This window comes from Bufo gargarizans, chromosome 9 (assembly GCF_014858855.1).
Source record: "Bufo gargarizans isolate SCDJY-AF-19 chromosome 9, ASM1485885v1, whole genome shotgun sequence".
In the NCBI taxonomy this organism is placed as follows: Eukaryota; Metazoa; Chordata; class Amphibia; order Anura; family Bufonidae; genus Bufo; species Bufo gargarizans.
Window position 1 is genome coordinate 64167357 of NC_058088.1, and position 15784 is coordinate 64183140.

The 15784-nt window shown below is 44.2% G+C and overlaps 1 protein-coding gene across 1 annotated transcript in view; it reads right to left on the reverse strand.

Moving 5' to 3' along the window:
- The window catches only part of FGF13 (fibroblast growth factor 13), a 409233-nt gene extending 394492 nt beyond the window's left edge, over positions 1-14741 (reverse strand). The window contains exon 1 of the mRNA XM_044268270.1: positions 14541-14741. The gene's annotated coding sequence lies outside the window, so the exon portion shown is untranslated. The remainder of the gene's footprint in view (positions 1-14540) is intronic.
- Positions 14742-15784: the final 1043 nt, after the last annotated feature.

Sequence of the window (15784 nt, forward strand, 5' to 3'; positions counted from 1 at the left end):
TGGAGACAAGTGGACACCTGGTTAGCATTGGAAGAGCAGCAGCAGCAAGAGATCAATTAGGGTGGGTTTCAATTCCTTTATTATTTTTTTCCACCAATCTGAACACTGTACTAAAATGTCCCCCCCACTTGACACCCCTTTAAAGACCAGTGTAAACAAGTAGGATTATAAAATTTCCAGGATGTAGTGTAAACTTTGTTCCTGGGACATTTATACTGGAGTGAATGGGTCCTGATAAGCACCAGAATCCAGGTGCTACTCCAACCAGGTGTACCTTTACCACAGGACCCAAGATCATCCAAGCTTTGCTTTGCCAGTATCATTTTATAAAACATTTTGCCTTCCATTTTTATAAGACTTAAATTAAAGTTTAGCTAAATGTTTTTACCAATTGAATTCATTTACTGTCTGTAAAAGCATGTAGAGCTCATTCTAGAGATGGTACGCACTGCATGCTTACAGCACTGGACTCCTCACTGGACACAAGTTTCATCAAACATAATCAGCCTTTAACCTGTCGCCTGCAATCTAATTTTGGTTCTCTGCAAAGGGAGATAAAGTGACTTATGTAAGGTCACAAGAAGCTGGATTGGAAATTGAAAACTTAGTCTATTGCTCAGACTCAGTGACTCGTTCAGTGTGTGTCCTCAGTGTCTGCGGTATTTATATTACTTATAACAAGAAAACAGCTTTCGGACTGCGGGCTACACGCAAGAAATACACCAATATACTGGGGGTCATTTATCAAGACTAGTGTTTTCTATGCTGGTATTGATACCCCAACCCCTTTTAAGAGCAGTTTGTGTGCTTACAATGAAATCTATACCAGCTCTTGGCAAAATAGAGCAAATTCCTGTTCAACAAGTCACAAACCCGCTGTTTATGATTTTTTAACCCAGGATCCTAGATTAGGGCATTCATAAATGACCCTCAATGTATTTAACTGACCACGTCATACATGGGTTTTGTAGAGGGTACAGTCTCCCTCCTCATCTCCATCAGGTCCCCATGCTGTGGTGAAATTGCAGAGGGAATCAGACCCCCAAATGTTGAAGTCCCACAGTAATGCAAAAAAAAAAAAAAAAAAAGTACAAAAAAAAAGTATTTTTTTTAATAAATAAAATAAAAGTATCAAGTAAAAAAAAAAAAAAAAAAAACAGACATATGCCGGCTTTCTCACTGCGCCGAATATGGAATGGGATGGCACAGGTGCAAGATTTACACAGCAGATAGGGCCAGCAGGAGAACCAAAGCTGGCCTGGCCCTGTCAATCAAGACAGAAGGGCGTGGAAATGAGGTGGGCAAACGGAGGCTCTAGGAGCAGGTTCAATGCCCCCTCCCCTGCTCCTAGAGGCTCATTTGCATATAATAAAAGTTAAAATTACACGAAAACGGGGGCATACTTAAAAGAAATGCAGCGTTAAGTTCAGGTGACATTTTCACATCTATAATGTCAGCCTGTTTAATAGCGAAAATTGGGGTGACAGAAAGCTTTTAAGACCAGCATTAAAAATGCCCCTTGACCCCTTCAGGACCCTGCCATTTTTCACCTTAAGGACCAGGACATTTTTTGCAAATCTGACATGTCATTTTATAGAGTGATAACTTTAAAGTGATTTTACTTATCCAGGCCATTCTGAGAATCTTTTCTTGTCATGTATTGTACTTCATGACAGTGGTAAAATTGAGTCAAAAAAAATATTTTTTTATTTATAAAAGAATTTCTAAATTTCAATTTCTCTACTTTTATAATAGCTAGTAATACCTCCAAAAATAGTTATTACTTTACATTCCCCATATGTCTACTACATGTTTGGATCATTTTGTGAATGCCATTTTATTTTTTCGGGACGTTAGAAGGCTTAGAAGTTTAGAAGCAAATCTTGAAATATTTCTGAACGTTTCTAAAACCCACTTTTTCAGGACCAGTTTAGGTCTGAAGTCGCTTTGTGAGGCTTACATAATAGAAACCACCCTAAAATTACCCTATTTTACAAACTACACCCCTCAAGGTATTCAAAACAGATTTTATAAAGTGTGTTAACCCTTTAGGTGTTCCACAAGAATTAATGGAAAATAAAGATTTGGCAGATATTCCATTAATCAATTTTTTCCAGTTACAAAGCAAGGGGTAACAGCCAAACAAAACTCAATATTTATGGCCCTGGTTCTGTAGTTTACAGAAACACCCCATATGTGGTCGTAAACTGCTGTACGGGCACACGGCAGGGCGCAGAAGGAAAGGAATGCCATACGGTTTTTAGAAAGCTAATTTTGCTGGATCGGTTTTTTGACACCATGTCCCATTTGAAGCCCCCCTGATGCACCCCTAGAGTAGAAATTCCAAAAAAGGGACCCCATTTTGGAAACTACGGAATAAGGTGGCAGTTTTGTTGGTACTATTTTAGGGTACATATGATTTTTGGTTGCTCTATATTACACTTTTTGTGAGGCTAGGTAACAAGAAATAGCTGTTTTGGCACTGGTTTTATTTGTTATGTACAACATCATTCATCTGACAGGTTAGATCATGTGGTATTTTATAGAGCAAGTTATTATGGACGCGACAATACCAAATTTGGTTGTTTGTTTCAGTTTTACATAACAAAGCATTTTTGGAAAAAAAATATTTTTTAGTGTCTCTACATTCTGAAAGCCGTAGTTTTATTTATTTTTTGGGCGGCTGTCTTGTGTAGGGGGCTCATTTTTGGGGCTGGATCTCACAGGCTCTCCACCGGAAGGCATCCCAATGCCTAAAGAAGGCATCGCACTGCCTTCCATGCCATCAGGTCCCCGTCACAGCAGCACGCTGACCGCGGCACATGTAGGGTTAATGCACCAGCATCAGTGATTTCACCAATGCCGGCGCATGTAGCAGGGGTCCGGCTATCAGTGACTGCCGGACCCCTGCTGCGGATTGGGCGGGTGCAGCTCCTGCACCCGCCCGATCCCCATGAAGTACATGTACGTCACGGGTCTTTAAGTCCCAGAAAGAAATGACGTACATGCACGTCATGGGTCCTCAAGAGGTTAATTGTTTTAGCTCACAATCTAAGAGTGCATGTACATAGATCTAGAGAGATCAGAAATGTGACTTATATGATAGAAGATTCCAGATCAGTTATTTCTAATGACAAAATCCAGGACGCTCTCATAAAAGCCAAGACACATGGAAACACTTTTCACTTCACAATGAATAGAAAACCAGCTTCTAATATTTCCTTTATTTAATTGTATCATTAGAGTAAATGCACAGTGTTCTACCCGCTAAACCTGTCAATGGACTAAATAAGACATCCAGTATATCCTGTCCCTGAAGCATCAAAGCAAGAACAAGCAGTTCTGATATCCTAACCTAAAGTATATTTTCTGGAAGATAGAGCAGGTGAGTAGTTGTTTTTATTATTAGCAGAATCACTATCTGTAATTGTAGGTTACAACAGATGCATCAGTGCTTCTCCATCCGCTATAGAACTATAACTCCCAGCATTCTTGCTCAACTTATAGGGTTCACCTATGAAAAGATGGAGCAGCTGTCAAGAAGTAAAAAAACAAGAGGGAGGTCCCTCGGGGAAGAGTGGTACAGTCGCACCTAATCCCGGTACTGCTCGAAAAAGTATACTACAGGAAACTAAAGGGGGCAGCGACGTGTTTAAAACTTAACATTTATTGATGTCAATAAAAAGTCCCAGGAGCGGGAATATTAACCCCTTACAAACATAAAACACAGACAGGAAAAAGAAGACCTGGAGTGCGTATAACATACCAGGTCACCTTTGATATGGTCCCCAGCACCACCCCTAGGCGGTTTGGATTGGGTCTGACAGGACAAATCAAGATGCTCAATCAGAGCCGTGCGCAAGGGGGGGTCTCACCGTCAGAGTCCCGTAGTACATTACTAGGTCTGGTAGCATGCCAAATAGGCAGAAAAAAAGGGTAGGTCTTACCGGGAGGAGGACAATCCAGACCGGCACACAGGTTCACATTCAGATGTGCTTCTTTAACTTAAGGATGTCTTCGGGTAAGTGATCTATATGATAAGGGAGGGCCTCAGGGAGAGGATCTATTCCTGTTGTGCCCTACTTGACCTGTTGTACCCTGAAATAGCCTCCTAACATGGGGTCCTTGCCCTGCAAGGGGTGGCCCCGTCCGGAACCTAATCCTAAACTTGTATCCCTAATTGGCCCTGCCAGAGACAAAGTCTAGAGCCAAGCCAAGGGTAGAACAGGAAATCTAGTGATAGATGTAGAAAGCCAAAGTAGTGATATATCCATGTGTCCCTACGCGTTTCATATATGAATATATCTAAAGGGAGGTACCTGTAACTATAAAGACCCCATAAATCATCAGGGGACACAGGTCTTAAAATGGAATACCCCCACTACTGAAACAGCTGAGGAGATCATATAGACCGCATACCCGAAGACCTCGTCAAGTTAAAGAAGCACATCTGAATGTGAACCTGTGTGCCGCTCTTGATTGTCCTCCTCCCGGTAAGGCCTACCTTTTTTCTGTCTGTTTGGGATGCTACCAGACTCTGGCGGTGAGTCCCCCCTTGATCTGATTGAGCATCTATGAGTACACATCTGTGGTCTTGTATTTACCTACCTTTGATTTGTCCTGTCAGACCCATTCCAACCCGCCTAGGGGTGGTGCTGGGGACCATATCAAAGGTGACCTGGTATGTTATACGCACTCCAGGTCTTCTGTTTTCTGTCTGTGTTTTATGTTTGTAAGGGGTTCATATTCCCGCTCCTCGGACTTTTTATTGACATCAATTAATGTTCATTTTTACACACGTCGCTGCACCCTTTAGTTTCCAGCAGCTGTCAAGACTCATTATTCTTGCTTACTCTTTCATTGATACTGTTCCTCTCTACCAGTTCTTTCACTAGTTACCATTTACTTCCAATCACTGAATACATCTGCATTAGGGCTCATGCAAACGCCCTTATGTTTAGTCGACGTCCAATCTGCATTTCTGCAGATCGAGTGCAGATCCATTCATTTCAACTGAGCTGCAAAAGATGCGGACAGCACACATCGTGTGTATATCCGTTCCATGTCCATTGCAGACAAACATAGAGCATTTCTACAGGAGTTTGAAAAAAAAATGGTGGCGTGCACACGGCCATGATCCGTGTTTTGCATATTGCGATTTGCGGACTGTAAAACTGATACGGTTGTGTGCATGAAGTCCTAGCCAAATACAACTCCTGTGTTGAAGATTTCTTCTGTGCTGCTCCTCTTCTTTGGAATGTCTGCCCCACCCCATAAGACTCGCCACTGGCATATAAAGCTTTATGAAGGTGCTAAATACTGTACCTACTACTAGCTATGAAGGTCAACAGACCAACATTCTCCCAATAGGTGAAGGTCACAGTTTTGGGATCCATACATTTACTCCATCTGATCACAGAGAACCTGTACAGGGAAGTGCTGTTTATGTGTCAATATACATGTGTGTATCAGATACTGGGACCCTTTATTCTACTGTAGCCTAACAGGGATCTGTCAGCTACTTTTAGCATATGCTTCTAGATCTCCACTATCATGTCCGTAATATACATGTGCCATAGCTAAGGATGCTTTTTTTGTAATTAGCAAAATAATTTTCGAAATGTGCTAATTAGGTCTGTAAGGCACCCAAGGGGCTGTCACCAGAGTTTCGGGAGCCCAGCACCGCCCAGCATTGCCCAGCACCCTCCATTGTGAAGGAGCCCAGCATCGCCCAGCATCCTCCAACTCCCCTCCTTGCTTTACCGACATTACACAGTTGAAGCGCTGTAATCTTGCGCAGGACAGCTAGCACATGCGCAGTTTATAATCTGAGGCCGATGCCTGGACAGTATGTGCGCATGTAAGGACGCAAGAGAACAGTACGTTAATAGAGAGGTGGAGTCAGAGGGCCCCCCTAGTATCCGTTTACAGAACCCCACCAGATAGCTGGTCCACTCATCTAAGTGTATGCTTATCCCAATCAGCCATAACATAACACCACCTGCCTAACATTATGTTGTGCGGACAGAACAGTTCTAACCCAGTAATGCACGGACTCCACAAGATTTGTCAAGGTGTCCTGTCTGTGATATCTGGCACCAAAATGTTAGCAGCAGATCGTTAAGGTTCTGTAAGGCTACATTCACATCTTGCATGCAATGTCTTGTGTCCACTTATGCCAAAAAGTGTCCGGATCCCCGCGGATTCTATTCTAGTCTATGCAGTCCAGCGGTGAAGGGCAGTATACAGCAATGCCTGAGACGGTGAACTCTCTGCTGGAACAGCCTGTCAGATCAGGTTCCCAGTGATGTGAATGTAGCCTTAGTTGCTTAGTTGCTTTTTTTTTCTGTTCATCTGATGGATCAGAAGTACGGAAAACTAAACTGTGATGTGAACGCGGCCTTATACTCTCCTTGTGTAATATCCACTTGTGTCCGATAATAACAGCCTGGACATGCTGGGAGTTGTAGTTCTTTCCATTTTACCTCTCCCTGTGTTGCTCCCTTATTTCCAATAATAACAATCTGGTGATGATGAGACTTATAATTCCCTTGTCACTATTCTAATGTTCTGCAGCCGCTGAGGTGTTTATTAAGAGGTTATGCAGCAGTTGAAGAATGTATTAGGAGGTTCTGCAGCAGCTGAGGTGTGTATTATGAGGTTCTGCAGCCCCTGAGGTGTGTATTATGAGGTTCTGCAGCAGCTGAGTTGTGCATTATGAGGTTCTGCAGCAGCTGAGGTATGTATTAGGAGGTTCTGCAGCAGCTGATGTGTGTATTATGAAGTTCTACAGCAGATGAAGTATGTATTAGGAGGTTATGCAGCAGCTGAGGTGTGTATTATGAATTTATGCACCAGCTGAGGTGTGTATTAGGAGGTTCTGTAGCAGCTGAGGTGTGTATTAAGAGGCTCTGCAGCAGCTGAGGTGTGTGTTAGGAGGTTCTGCAGCAGCTGAGTTGTGTACTATGATGTTCTGTAGTGGCTGAGGTGTGTATTAGGAAATTCTGCACCAGCTAAGGTGTGTATTAGGAGGTTCTGCAGCACCTGAGGTGTGTGTTAGGAGATTGTGCATCAGCTGAGGTGTGTATTAGGAGGTTCTGCAGCAGATGAGGTGTGTATTAGGACGTTCTGCATCAGTTAAGGTGTGTATTAGGAGGTTCTGCAGCAGCTGAGGTGTGTATTAGGAGGTTCTGCACCAGCTATGGTGTGTATTAGGAGGTTCAGCAGCAGCTGAGGTGTGTATTAGGAGGTTCAGCAGCAGCTGAGGTGTGTATTAGGAGGTTCTGCACCAGCTAACGTGTGTGTTAGGAGGTTCTGCAGCAGCTGAGGTGTGTATTAGGAGGTTCTGCAGCAGCTGAGGTGTGTATTAGGAGGTTCTGCAGCAGCTAAGGTGTGTATTAGGAGGTTCTGCAGCAGCTGAGGTGTGTATTAGGAAGTTCTCCAGAAGCTGAGGTGTGTACTATGAGGTTCTGTAGCAGCTGAGGTGTGTACTATGAGGTTCTGTAGCAGCTGAGGTGTGTATTAGGAGGTTCTGCAGCAGCTAAGGTGTGTATTAGGAGGTTCTGCAGCAGCTGAGGTGTGTATTAGGAGGTTCTGCACCAGCTATGGTGTGTATTAGGAGGTTCTGCAGCAGCTGAGGTGTGTAGTAGGAGGTTCTGCAGCACCTGAGGTGTGTGTTAGGAGGTTGTGCATCAGCTGAGGTGTGTATTAGGAGGTTCTGCAGCAGATGAGGTGTGTATTAGGAAGTTCTGCACCAGTTAAGGTGTGTATTAGGAGGTTCTGCAGCAGCTGAGGTGTGTATTAGGAGGTTCTGCACCAGCTATGGTGTGTATTAGGAGGTTCAGCAGCAGCTGAGGTGTGTATTAGGAGGTTCAGCAGCAGCTGAGGTGTGTATTAGGAGGTTCTGCACCAGCTAACGTGTGTGTTAGGAGGTTCTGCAGCAGCTGAGGTGTGTACTAGGAGGTTCTGCAGCAGCTGAGGTGTGTATTAGGAGGTTCTGCAGCAGCTGAGGTGTGTATTAGGAGGTTCTGCAGCAGCAAAGGTGTGTATTAGGAGGTTCTGCAGCAGCTGAGGTGTGTATTAGGAAGTTCTCCAGAAGCTGAGGTGTGTACTATGAGGTTCTGTAGCAGCTGAGGTGTGTATTAGGAGGTTCTGCAGCAGCTAAGGTGTGTATTAGGAGGTTCTCCAGAAGCTGAGGTGTGTACTATGAGGTTCTGTAGCAGCTGAGGTGTGTATTAGGAGGTTCTGCAGCAGCTAAGGTGTGTATTAGGAGGTTCTGCAGCAGCTGAGGTGTGTATTAGGGGGTTCTGCAGCAGCTGAGGTGTGTATTAGGAAGTTCTGCGCCAGCTAAGGTGTGTATTAGGAGGTTCTGCAGCAGCTGAGGTGTGTATTAGGAGGTTCTGTAGCAGCTGAGGTGTGTATTAGGAGGTTCTGCAGCAGTCAGAAAAACATCAGTTGTGACTGGATAAAATCCTTTAGATTTCTGTGTCTGCACTTTGGAAAATGTCCCTGTCCTGTTGCTCTGCCAGCACGCATCACATTGTGACCTGTGTGTTAGGAGGTTGTGCATCAGCTGAGGTGTGTATTAGGAGGTTCTGCAGCAGATGAGGTGTGTATTAGGAAGTTCTGCACCAGTTAAGGTGTGTATTAGGAGGTTCTGCAGCAGCTGAGGTGTGTATTAGGAGGTTCTGCACCAGCTATGGTGTGTATTAGGAGGTTCAGCAGCAGCTGAGGTGTGTATTAGGAGGTTCAGCAGCAGCTGAGGTGTGTATTAGGAGGTTCTGCACCAGCTAACGTGTGTGTTAGAAGGTTCTGCAGCAGCTGAGGTGTGTATTAGGAGGTTATGCAGCAGCTGAGGTGTGTATTAGGAGGTTCTGCAGCATCTAAGGTGTGTATTAGGTTCTGTAGCAGCTGAGGTGTGTATTAGGAAGTTCTCCAGAAGCTGAGGTGTGTACTATGAGGTTCTGTAGCAGCTGAGGTGTGTATTAGGAGGTTCTGCAGCAGCTAAGGTGTGTGTTAGGAGGTTCTGCAGCAGCTGAGGTGTGTATTAGGAGGTTCTGCAGCAGCTGAGGTGTGTATTAGGAAGTTCTGCACCAGCTAAGGTGTGTATTAGGAGGTTCTGCAGCAGCTGAGGTGTGTATTAGGAGGTTCTGTAGCAGCTGAGGTGTGTATTAGGAGGTTCTGCAGCAGTCAGAAAAACATCAGTTGTGACTGGATAAAATCCTTTAGATTTCTGTGTCTGCACTTTGGAAAATGTCCCTGTCCTGTTGCTCTGCCAGCACGCATCACATTGTGACCTGACTGAACAGTCCAGACTTCATCTGATCCTGAACTGTCACCAGACTCCAGACTAGTGCTGTGAAGATCTGCCCCAGGCCCGCAGCTCAAATGGTAAGTCAGCATCGGGGAGGAGGTGAAGCAGGAGCAGGCACAGTCCATGGAGAAGGATGACAAAAGTAGCAGCAGCGGGCACAGTTCATCGGGTAAAGCCAGGTAATCACTTGCCATCAGATTTCGGTTTTCTGTTCCAGCCACCAGCAGAATTCCAGAATCACCAGATCCAGCATATGCCAAACACTGCTGACACCTGCCGGACCCCATTTACAATAATGGGGTCATTCAAGATTGTTTTGCCCTTTGTTATTGCTAGAGTCTGCAACGGCGGATTTTGCTGGAACCTCTGCAGTAGATGTGCACCCTAAGGGGTGCGATGGGTCATTCGCAAGGGGCCCAATTCAAATTCTTGCCATAGGGCCCAGTGATTTCTATGTACGCCCCTGATACTCTTTCGCATTGCGGTGTACATGAACTGCCACCGGCTACGATGCACTTTGTGTGTAGAGAGGGGGAAGCAGTGCTACGTAACTCTCAACTCCAACAGAGTCTGATAGAGCAGGCCACGTATGCTATGTATGTAGTCCAATACAGCATGGCTTGTATCTGTATGCTTCCATATGTAATAGTAAGAAAACTCTATGGCGGCCCTATTATAGCTCTGCACCAGGCACAGTTGTAATACAGCCGTATGCAAGAGCCCTTCATATTTCAGGGAATCTGCATATCAGACAGCTTGTTATTTTTAAGACACAACCTGTAGGTGTTGTTTGATGGTTCTGTGAAATGTTAAGGGCAGCGGGCTAACAATCTTATCAGACACAAACTAATAGAAGTGTTTTCAATCCTTTGACACTTGGAACTGGCACTTGAACTGCTGAAAGCACCTGCAACTCATGCAGATCTATTTACAGCAATCACTTTGTGAGGCTGATGTGTGAGAACTATGAGGTTACCATTGAAGATGCAGATGACCTCCCTGCTGCAACAAGTCTTTCCTAGATTAGATTTAAATAAAACAGTGAAGATGTGACTGCCCTTACCTTAGCTCAAATTTGGTTAAGGCTTCTTTCACACCTCCGTTTTCCCTGTCCGCTATTGAGATCTGTCATAGGTTCTCAATAGCGGGGGAAAACGCTTCAGTTTTGTCCCCATTTATTATCAATGGGGACAAAACTGAACTGAAGGGAACGAAGCGCACCAGAATACATTCTGTTATGTTTCATTGCGTTCCCATGACGCACATAAAAGCGCTGCAAGCAGCATTTTTGAGTGTGTCCTGGGATGTGGAGCAAGACAGATCTGTCATGACTCACAATGTAAGTCAATAGAGACGGATCAGTTTTCTCTGACACAAAAGAAAACGGATACATCCCCCATTGACTTACAATGGTTTTAGAGACAGATCTGTCATGTCTTTTTTAGGGATAATACAACCGGATCCATTCATAACGGATGCTGTGAGGAATTTGGAATCATGATCGATTTCCAGCCATTTGCTGTCAGATAGCAGAGGGAGTGAACTCCACAGGGGGTCTGGCTCCAAAGCAGACCACATGTTTGCAGTTCACACCTCAAGCCTCTCTGGCAGGATGAATGCCGGTGAGGGGGCTGAGCTGGTCATCAGAACAAAAGGATCCAGCAGACATCATGGAACTAGGGGTTCATGAGGAATTATGAATTGCCCATCCATCACAGGCATAAACCAGTTACATATCTGCGACCATGGGGCCAAGACGGACATGCCCCTGGTCGTAGTTTGGGGGTAGGATGCCAGAAAGGGGAGATATAGAGATCCCTAGCAGAAACCTAATAATGGTGCCATGTTTGGTCTCCACCTGTAGCCGTAACCCAGGCTGATCCGTTGGTCCCAGAACCATCTTCCTGTGACCTTCCTGTCTGGAGCTATGGGTCAAAATAGATTTTATGGGTCTTTGGCTACCAGGACAAGGAAGGGATGGAGGGGAGTGACCGACTACAGGTGAAAAGGTCCATGCAGGCCAAAGGACGGTTTCTTTCTCTGAAGGGGGTCACATCGAGTAATGTGTTTGGAGGGACCATGGACAAGCTGCTCACATCACTGCCCCCATGTGACTACACCCAAGCATTGCAGCAACCCAGAATTCATCATAACCCAAAGGACTACTCATCCACCTGTTAACTGACCCTTGCTCTGTTTAACTCTGTTGTATCATACCACCTGTATTTGCACATCCGACCACTGTATATATTCTCTGTGTATATCATGTATTGTCTAGTGCGCCCTGACAGCAATTAAATATATAATTTAATCTTGTGCTGTATCTCAGTCCATGAATCCCCAAATGCGTGTTTTTTCGGCATAGTTATATGCTACTGCAGGTTGGTTTCTCACCCTATATAATACCGTTAGCGGACCGGGCTTATATCAACCGAGAAACTGGTGGCAGTCTACCGGGCTGGGAAAGCTCTGTTTCACTGGGGCAGTGAAAAGGCTCTCTCAGCTTGTCAAGGTTGTGAGCGAGTTTGAAGTTACACCGGAGAACGCGTGGACCACCCTCTCTCACTTCCCGTGCCTCCCGCTGCCTGCGTGGACAGGAGGTGGCTGTGTAAACTGTACCAAGCTGACCTTACATGCTCCCAGGGAGGGCGTAACGTCACGTCTTGGAAACCAGTGACAAAACCGTATGTCGTGAGCGCAACGTAGTTGACGTCAGACGGGGCTGCGAGGTGCTGTATTTGTCACAGATGCAGACGGTTGTATTATCATGATGGAAGCGTTTTTGCTGATCCATGACAAATCCAGCAAAAATGCAGATGTGAAAGTAGCCTAAGTAATCTAATTTCTGATTAAACAAACTTAACACGATATTGTAACACGCTAGAAAAAACACTGAGAGCCTACAATTCACATTTCAACAACTCGGTGACCGCACATAGACCATGCCTCCCAACCTTCCCATATGTAGTTGGACATTCCTGAATTTTGGCCCCTGTAACATGGTCTGGATGGCTGCTTCGTATTCCCATTTCCATTGTATCTGTGTCCTTAGGACATAGATACTGTCAGGGGTGTAGCTATAGGGGGTGCAGAGGTAGCAGTCGCTACCGGGCCCAGGAGCCTGAGGGGGCCCAAAGACCCTTGTGCTGAATAAGAAGACACACAAAGCACTGAGGGAAGGGGGGCCCAAGCCTAACTCTTGCACCAGGGCCTATGAGCCTTTAGCTACGCCCCTGGATACTGTTGAATACAATGGAGAACCAGAGTGTCATCAGCTCCAATGATACAAACACATAATTGTGCCTTCTGTGCCAAGCCACAAACAAAACAGACAGACCAGAGCAGACCTGCCCCACTCCATTCATCATGGGAACATAGACAATTTATTTCTTTTGGAAGTGCTAAGGGGGCATTGTTCTGTTTGGGGGGCACTTATGGGGACATCATACTGTGTGGGGACACAGAGAGGCTTCACTAGTGACATGATGGTACTGAGGGGGCATCTTAACTGTGTAAGGAACACTAAAGAGGCATCACTACTGTGATCAGGGACTAATCTTGACTGTCAAGTGGCACTAAGGGGGCATCTGTGAGAAGGGTCATCATTACTGTTTGTTGGACACAAAGGAGACTGGGCAGGATTGGGCACATATGGACAGAGATTGGGTGGTTCTAGAGGATTAGGTTAGCTACCCAAAAAATTTCCACACCTCAGGAGTTGCCCCTCTTGACTTAAACTTTGGTATACATAGACAGGTTGGCATCTTGTGGCAAAATATTGCAAATCAGGGTTTTCATCTTGTGCCACACATTTCAGGATGTGTTAAGCCAAGAGGAAAGGTAAGGAAGGACAGATCTGTGATGTCTACACTGTGGTATATGTCAAGGCCATTGGTCAGATAGACAGTGTACACTGTGAAATCTTCCACACGTATACCTCTGACAAGGTGATAGAACGTCTTACTATGACTCTCTAGCCACACCTTCTGATTAATCAAGATTATACTATTGTTGGCCAAACCCACCACTTTGAACAAAGCTAACTGAAGATGGATTTAGATGAGCAGAAAATCATTGCAATTCCAAAGCTATCGATAGAGGATGAACGATTATCGTTTCATGTAAATGTTTAATGATTGAAAAATCTGACCAAAAATGCTTGCTCAATGTCTGTAAAATTGTTAGTGCGATCAAGTGCAATCATCGGTTGTTGTTAATGAAATGCACCAAAATCATTTCATTTAAATGCTAGTTAACTGTTACAATGTTTGGTCGTTTAGTCGCTGGTGTCTGTGATCACTGAAGCGATTAGGCTCTTCTCCAAAAGTTGGTGGTGGGGTAGAGCACAATAGGACACTGTAAATTTTAGAATTTTAACGCCTTATTCTTTTGTTATCCTGGTAGATAAGACACCATCAGAGGGGTCTGTCAACAATTTTCTCCACTCTCCCCAATGAAAACACATAAACACTTGTTTGGGCAGTGGGACAGCTATGGAAGGTGTATGGACACCTTTAGACAGTACGAAGAACTATCATTTTTTTATTGTGGTATCAGGCCAGTGGCCTATAGAGCCTCTGCACAGCTGCAGCTATGATACATCTGCTACTGACATGAAAACTGGAGCAGATGGTAACCACCCAGATCACCTTTACCAGGGGCAACTTCTTCAATGAAAACTGCAACCTGATTTGCTGCCTTCATTAGCACCAGTTTTATTAAATATTTCACAGAATGGTGTTCTACAGCTCTACACACACTGATTTCAATGTAGGCATCACTTTAATTTGCTCTATGTGGACATGCGTAGTAAATAAGTAAATAAACTGCCCTCCCCCATTTCTCTGCCATAGCATTGTATCCTGAAGATGGATCCCAGAATTGAAAACTGATTTTTAATATGCGACACACAGTAAAATACATTTTTAGGACACTGCGCATTTACTACTTGTTTATCTAAAACAAATATGTAAATTTCCAGCTTCAACCCCCATAAAAAGGAAATACTCAGCACCAAGCAACCAAAGACCATAAACTACACAATACCGTCTAAGTACAATTCTATTCTTCATCATAAAGATAAATTGATTTATCACTAGACCAATTATGAAGAGATAATACCTAGATGATACATGATGAGATAGATAGATAGATAGATAGATAGATAGATAGATAGATAGATAGATTTGCTACATTTATAGATACACAGGCAAACATTTGTACCAACCTGGCTGGGATGTGTCAGTATTTCCAAACAGATTACACCATATAGTCGGTAATTCACAATGGAAGCTCTTAAAAGTGTTCAAAAGGATAGGTCCTGGTCAATCCCTTGTGCAACGGCTTGTTATTAATATTGTCCACCAAAGTACATTGAATAAATATGGGATAGATGTCACGAGCAATTACTGGGGTCATCAGCTGAATGCAGTTCACACCACAGTAATCTGAAAAGTGGCAAGTCACAGGCTGTATATTGATGCTATTTTTAGGGAAACTGAATTCCTCTGACTGGCCTTTTTCTTTCCAAGTTGCAGAAGACAGCTGTGTGGAGATCATCTTACAAGACCAAGGCTTCACCCGATTAAAGAAACAGACATAAAATTGAAGACTTTTTCATATTTCTATAGTGTCAAGCAACGTACATACTGTATACACATGATATTTAACCATATTTGCACTCTACTGGGACTGAATCTTTCCTACGTGCACTAAAGGTGGAGCTCATGAAGGTCTTTGAAGGATCTCTTCTACCTTGGCTTGAGTTCCATAGACAGTAAGAAGTCATGGAGGTGAGCCACAAGGTCTGGAATGAGTTAAGGAAGGGAGAGTCCCTGCTGCTGTAACGTAACATTATACTCTGAGTGATGTCATGTTTAACACCCTGACATGCGCTTTGTGCGGCTGTTTACTTGGTGTGAGCTCATTGCACCTGCAATATTACTTAGGATATGATGTTCAACAATGCAGCCTCTGGCAATAAAAGTTGCCAGAAGCTTTGCATGGTTATTATGATATCTAATATATTCATGGTTAAGCCTCCACACCACTTTTTCTGAGATTACGGAATGTTTGTCCACCAAATGTGATGGAAAATAACACCAGGTATGATGATGCAGAATGATGGGCACCGAGCCAGTATTAGTAGACTGTCATGTGTCGCTCAGTAAACATTGGAGTGTAAAAGATAGAAATGCATCTGTTTGTGCTCATCTAGTTTTATATAAGGGGTTGGCCCAACTACATAACACTTATCCATGTAATTTTAGGGACAATGGATGTCAAAAAGAGAGGTCTCACACTCCCTTGTTAGCCAGAGCAATGAATGGCTACATGTCACACTTCGGTGTGGGAGGGAAACACCACACCGATCATAGGAGGGAAGGGGGGAACAGGGAATCAGGCCTGAGAACTAGGGAAGGAAGATGGACACCTCCTATTAAAACCCTAACCAAAATCCTGACTGCCTAC